The following is a 6,814-nucleotide window of genomic DNA, read 5'->3' as shown; positions in this document are numbered from 1 at the left end:
TTTGGTACATCGTCTTAGAAAGAGAGAAAGTTAAGATCATGTGTAGTATTACACATTGCATGTTAAATCCTTCTTTATCTTAGTTGGAGCTGCAGAGAAGATGGCATGTGCTTTATTAAGATGGCATACTTTATTAAGATGGCGTACTTTATTAAGAAGAGATTACACATCCTCATGGAGCCATGGCAGTGCTGGGAGGAAAAACACTGACATTGAAGGGACCAGCATGACTGCTATGTACAGACAGAAGCTCAGAACTGACCATCAGCGAGCAGTTCCTTTCTGGTCTCAGAGGCAAAATAGGGTGATCACTAGGCATAAAATGAATGTAAATAATATAGCTACCAGATAACAGAGGACATTGAAGTCTCAGTTTATCAGTTCTGACTTCAGTGTGCAACGCAAAGTCCACTATGTTTTGCATAAGTACAGTAATGGATAGAAATTTCATTTTAAGTGCACTGCCTACAGAAGCTTTAGATGAGATGAGGATCAGAAGGGGAGATTTGGGGAAATAAAGAGAAACAGAGGACACATTATATAGAATTTTTGTCCATTCAGCAGATGTTCATTTAAACTTCAGTGAGGGACAGGCAAGGCTTGAATTCTTCTGACCAATATAGGTTAATAAATATTAGTTCCAAGCTGGCAAGATAGCTCAGTGATCACAATGCTTGCCTAGCAAGCATGAGCTTGAGCGCAATAGTTCAGATTCCCAGAGCCTGTGTAAAAGCCGGTGAGTGTGTTGCCCCACCTGTAACTCCAGAGCTCAGAGGTGAATACATGGGATCCCCAGACCAAGCTCGCTAGCAAGAGCAGGTGTAGATGAATTTATAAACATTCTTATTAAATAAGAAACACATAGCAAAATACAGGGGTGAAAGCCATAGAGATCGGAGAAATAGTGAGAGCCACCAGCTAACCTTAGCTCACCATACCTCTGTAGCTTCCTAAGAGAACCAGCTTCTTCCTGTCTAACCTGTGCCTTCATTGCCTTGCTGTTCTGCTTTCTCATTGGCTATTAGCGGAGCCACCTCATTTCCTCGTCACTGCCTGTCTATACAGACCTCCAGGTCTCTATGGTTGGTCCTGGGATTAAAGGTGTGTATCACTACTCTTGGCTGTGTCCTTGAACACACAGAGACTCTGCCCACCATATGATCGGGGTTAAGGGCGTGTGCTACCACTGCCAGACTTTTGTTTATGGCTATATCCTCTGATCTCCAGGCAAACTTTATTTATTAACATTCAAATAAAATGTCACCACAAGCAGGTGCATCACTGAGCTCTGGGTTCAGCCAAGAGAACTGCCTCAGCAAATAAGGTGGAGAATGATAAAAGATATCATGTGATGTCAATTTCATGATTCCCATAAACCTACACACATATGAAGGTGAATCACACTTATATGAGGAATCCCAAACATAGGATCACACATGTAGACATGCACACACACTGAAGCATACAGATGCATATATATGGTGAGATGTCTGATTAGGTCAAAATGCTTGCTGCTTCTGATCTTAATTACCTGAGTTCAATCCCATGGACCCAAGTGTTGAAAGAAGAGAAACAGCTCATCTCCCCACAAATTGTTCTATGACCTACATGCACTCATGTGCACACACATGTGCACATACACATGTGCATACACACACAAACACACTGTCGATATATGCCCTCTACATACAAAAATAGTTAAGTGTATGTAAAACTAATAATGCTAGTTTCTGCTATTTCAACTGCTTTCAAGACATAATAAAAACCAGCTCTTACTGTTTTTCACTAGATCTGCAATACATCAGGCCTAATAGAGAAACAAATGTTTCCCTATGAGCTTTTCCAGAATTTTCTAAGTGTTCTGAAGATCATGAGTATCTCCTTTGATGCACTATGATTGTTTGGCCCAAGGTTGGCCCTGCAAAGGACTTCAGACTCCTGGAAGACAGAAGTCGTGATCACTCATCTTCAAGTCTTTCATATGACCTCACTTTCAGTAGCCCCTCAAGAAATTCAGACTTCTTGCTACAGATGTTCAGCCAACTTTGAACCCAAAGCACCCCAAATTAAGAGATTTTTTTTAACTCTTCTGAGGTCTGACAGCCATGGTGAATTTAAGCCTTGCAGGCTGCAGCAGGTGGTTCCAAGTCCTGAACAAATAGGAGAAAATCTTGTCTTTATTTAAGGTGAGGGAAGCAGTGCCTTCATTTTATCCCTAAATTTTATCTGTACCTCTTAGTATTTCTCAAATCAAAAGTTATTTTTTGCCTATTTGTTTCCCTGTTGGTTTCTCTTTTAATTTTCATTAAGCAACTCTCACAAATAAGGGCAAGTGGGAAAGAAGTTTCCAGAATACCCAGGGACAGACATCAGTAAATGAGAATGGCAAAGAGGGATTTAGAAAAATCTTATCAAAATTTCAGGACATTTTCATAAACATTTTTTTCTCCCCACAACACACTGTATCAGTAGCAATTGTGACGTTTTCAAAATAAGCTGAGACTTCCAAGCATTATCTAGTCCATCACAATAGTTATAGGGTGGTGCACACTCCCATTTTCTGAGTCAATGTCCTTGATCAAGGACTTTTTATAAGAATTATTTCAAGGCCCACAGATAGTAAGTTCTCACTCAAATCTACCTTAATGTGTTGGAAACTCCTCCCCCATGGAAGCCTTTTGTAAATTCCGTGGAAACAGCAAGCAGCTGCTCACCAACACCCACCCCAGAGAAAGAACAAGACATTTCTCACATATCTCAAGCTTCCTTAAATGTTCTTTCTTTGGCAATGAAAAAAAAGAAAGAAGTATATTTTTGGCCTCTAAACCTTTTCCCACCAGTGTGTATTTCTGCAGAAATGTGATCCATATGGTTCTGATTGCTTTCTCCATAAGTCATTAGGAATGCTTTGCACTAGGAACTTTCCTGATGACCAAGAACTCTTTGGAGACAGTTTTAAATGGCCCTCTCAGCCTTGCCTCATAGAAATGGGGCAGCTAAACAGAGCCAAATGCAAATGAGCCTTGTCCCAGGAAAGTTGATGTTTTATCCAAAACTCAGAACCAGTGAGGTTCTGGTGAGCTTTGAATGTGTCCCGCAAAGTGTTCATAACCTCCTCCAGGGACAGCTGCTACTAAATCCTCCATTGGCACATATCAGACAAGGATTCCAGGTATTTAGATTTGTACTTATGCTGGGTACAGTGCTCCATTAAATTCCAAGATCTTCCACTCATCCCTGGGTTTCCCAATTATTTTCTGGAGACACAATAAATATTTTAGACTTGGACATGAATGTGGAATTCTGGGGATTATCAAATCATGGTGCATGTAGTTATACTACTCATGTGTCAAGGGACTTAGTCTCCTGTTATATTAAAAAAAAAAAAACAAAACTAGGGTAGTATTATTTGTCTCACAGCGCTCAGCATTTTTCTTTTTGAGACAGCATGTTTTGTGTCTCAGACTGGCCTGAATCTCACTATAGCTAAGAATGATTTTGAGCTTCTAATTTTTCTATCTTCAGCTCCCCAATGCTGGTTCTTTAGGCACATGACACCACACCTAGCTAATGCAGTTCTAGAGATCAAGCATAGTGTTTTGTGCATGTGAGAAAAACACTTTAACAACCGAATTATAACCTTGGCTCATCACATAGCATTTGGGGACTTGTATAGGAAATATATCAAATGAAGGTTAGTGCCTGGTAAAACTTCAACAATTCCCCCCTTTCTCTTTCTATATAGCAGCATTCTGAACCAGAAAAGGTTTATGTTTCTGAGTGAAATATTGACTATTTTGGATGATGGGTAAAAACAGAACAACATTTCATGTTATTAAGTGTCATATTGGACTGCACCCTACCATGAGAGACAAATTGTGGGAGAAGAGATAGGAAGAGGGATGAATCTTTATCTTGGTCTTCATCTGACTAGATTGTTTTGGACTGCTTTCTGGACCGCATCATCAACTTTTTGTTGGTATTTTTCAAGGAGGTTACTCCCAGCTCGGGGTCACAGAGCAAAAAGAGGATGGGAAAAATAGCTAGGAAGTGGTGAGATATAGATAGAAAGAAAGAGAGTGCTAGAAAAAGAACAGAGGGAAAGGATGGAGCTAACAACTGGGACTTCATGCTAATGTAAACCGGGAAGCAGGTGTGTGGTGAATGTGTTTCTTCATAATTGTAATCCCTTCAAGAACCACACACCAGAGCCTCAGCCCAGGCCAGAAGCCAAGGAAAGAACAAAATTGTTGCCCAAGAAAAAGAGGTTTCCATCAGTCAGAAAGAGAAATTATCCAGCTGGTCAGTGGCCAGAGAGCTGTCCGTGGTACTGACATACTCTCATTTAGATTGCTGAGTAGATGGCCATGGGTTCTGCTGTTCTCTCTCATCCCCAGACTCTGTACAATTCAGTTTGTCTTTGTCTCTTTTTCCCATTTTCCTTCTATTTCTCTACCTTCTTTGTCAATTATGGCAATTTTTCTCAAGTTTGCAACCTGATAGTCAAGGGTTTTTTTTTTGTTTTTTGTTTTTTTTTTTTTTTTTTTTTTTTTCATTTTGCTTCCAAACTCTTCTTCAGTTAGTCACTGTTATCTAGGTCCTTTGAGAATTTCATACTGACTGCATCTCTCTTGTCACCTTTTGGTAATGTAATGGATACATTAATAGTACTAGGAATCGCAGCAGTGCATATTATGCATTGTGCAGCAAAGACATGGGAGGAATCATTCTCTGTCTCTCTATATACATATGCATTCATATATACATATATGAATATATATATATTTCACTTTGAATTCCACAGCAACCCTATTAGAGGGCAAATTATATCATCTTAATAAACAACTGAGAAGGTGAAGGCTAAGCTAACTTGACCAAGATCACACACAGACAGGATTCCAGTTCACACCCAGCACTTATACTTTTTACTGAATCTGGATTTCTTTACAATGTCCAACATTTTCCTTATGGCTTCTTACTTCTCCCCCTGGTAGCTTCACCCAAGCTTCCTATCTTGGCCAAATTTTCAAGGGACTGGGAATCTGCACTTCTGGTGTGACTTAAGCCTCGAGTGAAATAAGTAAAATATACAGAATGCATACCCTTTGGGGATTTAGACCTTGCAAGGGCCTTCCTTCTGTTTTTCTTCAGGGAGAGGTCCTACCTGCACCGCAGGCTGAATTGACGACGGAGTATTCCCGCTACTGTATTCTTATCTTACACTCGCTACCCTGGCATTTCCCCTGTCTCTGGTGGTCCCTAGAGAACTTTGCATTCTCTTCGGATTCCCACTCAGACATCCTTCCCACATAAGGCAGAGCATGCATGTTTAATTCTGGGAGGTTAAGTGGGCTCTCACTTATACACAAAAACAATCTCTAATAGTCACAGAGAAACACAGACACAACGGGACTCAGACGTGCGTCACCCCAGACAAAACCCACACTCAGGTATGTACAAACAGTCATGCCAAGCTCCCGCATAATCAGAAACACCCAGACGCTCACGCATCACTCAGCTACAGACCCGTTTCAGCTAGAATCAGGATTCGGGATTTGCGCACACAAGGTCCCTTTGGGTGCTCCTATACAACGACTTGCCGCGTTGTCCCCAGACCCATGCGACTTGCCCAGTGGCTAATTCTAGGCCCACCCAGGCTGCCCCTCCCTCCAGAGGCCCCAGTTCTCCTCTCCCGGCTCTTTCTCCTCCACCTAAAGACGTACAAAACACTCCTAGGAATCCTCCCGGCCGCTAGGCTCCTCCCCCCCCCGCCCCCAGGCAGCCGCTCCCCCATTCATTTTCCTCCGTCGCTGGCGAAGTCCCTCCCCCTGCCTAGCCCGGCCTCCGCTGCTCCCCGCCCGGAGACCGCGGCGTACTTGGACTTCCCTCTCCATTCGCCAGCCGCCTCTCTCCGGGTCCCCACGGCTGCGAACTGATCTGGCGCGGGGGGGCAGGAGGAGGAGAAGAGCGCAGGCGAAGGAAAGGGCGAGAGAGCCAGAGAGCCGGAGGCAGAGGGAGTAGTGGCCGCCTTCCGGAGCCGGGATTCATGCCTGTCCTCGGGACCAGCCAAGGGGACTTTACGGCTGAGTATGAGCCAGGCTGCTAGAAGCCAGGTACCCCCACGCCTGCAGTCCCCTCGCCGTTCCCGGTATGCGAGCAGGACGCAGGGCTCTTCCAAGTTCCCACCGAGCCGAATAAAAAGCGTCCTCCCGCTGCTCTCCGCCAAAGACGGACATTGACTCCAGGTAAGGCGACCCCGGGCTCAGCTTCCCATAGCCCCTCTGCCCATGAAACCCGCCCCGGACCGCAGTCGGGGCGCCCCTGCCCGCGCCTCCCCTCCCCCTCCCAGCACCCTCGTCCGGCTTCCCTAGCCGCCAAGTCCCCTCCTGTTCCGGAGACTGGGGTCCCTGTAGCTTGGACACCAAGGGTTAAATGCCGGTTTTAGTAAGTGGCGTGTGTCCCCGCGCGCTCCCGACGTGTGTACCATGGTGGGAACTTGATGTGCTAGTGTGCGTTTGACTGTGCGGCGTCGTTCGCGTTTGATGCGTGTGGCGTGGTGTGTGTGTGTGTGTGTGTGTGTGTGTGTGTGTGTGTGTGTGTGTAGACCCTATAACCTACTTTCAGCGCGATGTGTGTGTGTGTGTGTGTGTGTGTGTTTGTATGTATGTGTTTGCCTGTGTGCGCGTCTGTGTATTTTTAATTAGGTATCTTCAGCTAACAGGAGATGGAATGGGGTTCTTACTACAGGATCACGTAGCTACCGGGAAGCCCGCTGTGGACTTCCTCTTAGGGCTCTGGGCTTGTTTGGGGGAGA

The 6,814-nt window shown here is 44.5% G+C and overlaps 1 protein-coding gene across 1 annotated transcript in view; it reads left to right on the top strand.

Moving 5' to 3' along the window:
* Positions 1-5,856: 5,856 nt before the first annotated feature.
* Brinp1 (BMP/retinoic acid inducible neural specific 1) overlaps positions 5,857-6,814 on the top strand; it is a 189,652-nt gene continuing 188,694 nt past the window's right edge. The window contains exon 1 of the mRNA XM_028885701.2: positions 5,857-6,245. The gene's annotated coding sequence lies outside the window, so the exon portion shown is untranslated. The remainder of the gene's footprint in view (positions 6,246-6,814) is intronic.

Source organism: Peromyscus leucopus, chromosome 2 (assembly GCF_004664715.2).
Source record: "Peromyscus leucopus breed LL Stock chromosome 2, UCI_PerLeu_2.1, whole genome shotgun sequence".
Lineage (NCBI taxonomy): Eukaryota > Metazoa > Chordata > Mammalia > Rodentia > Cricetidae > Peromyscus > Peromyscus leucopus.
This window is presented reverse-complemented; position numbering and strand designations above follow the sequence as displayed.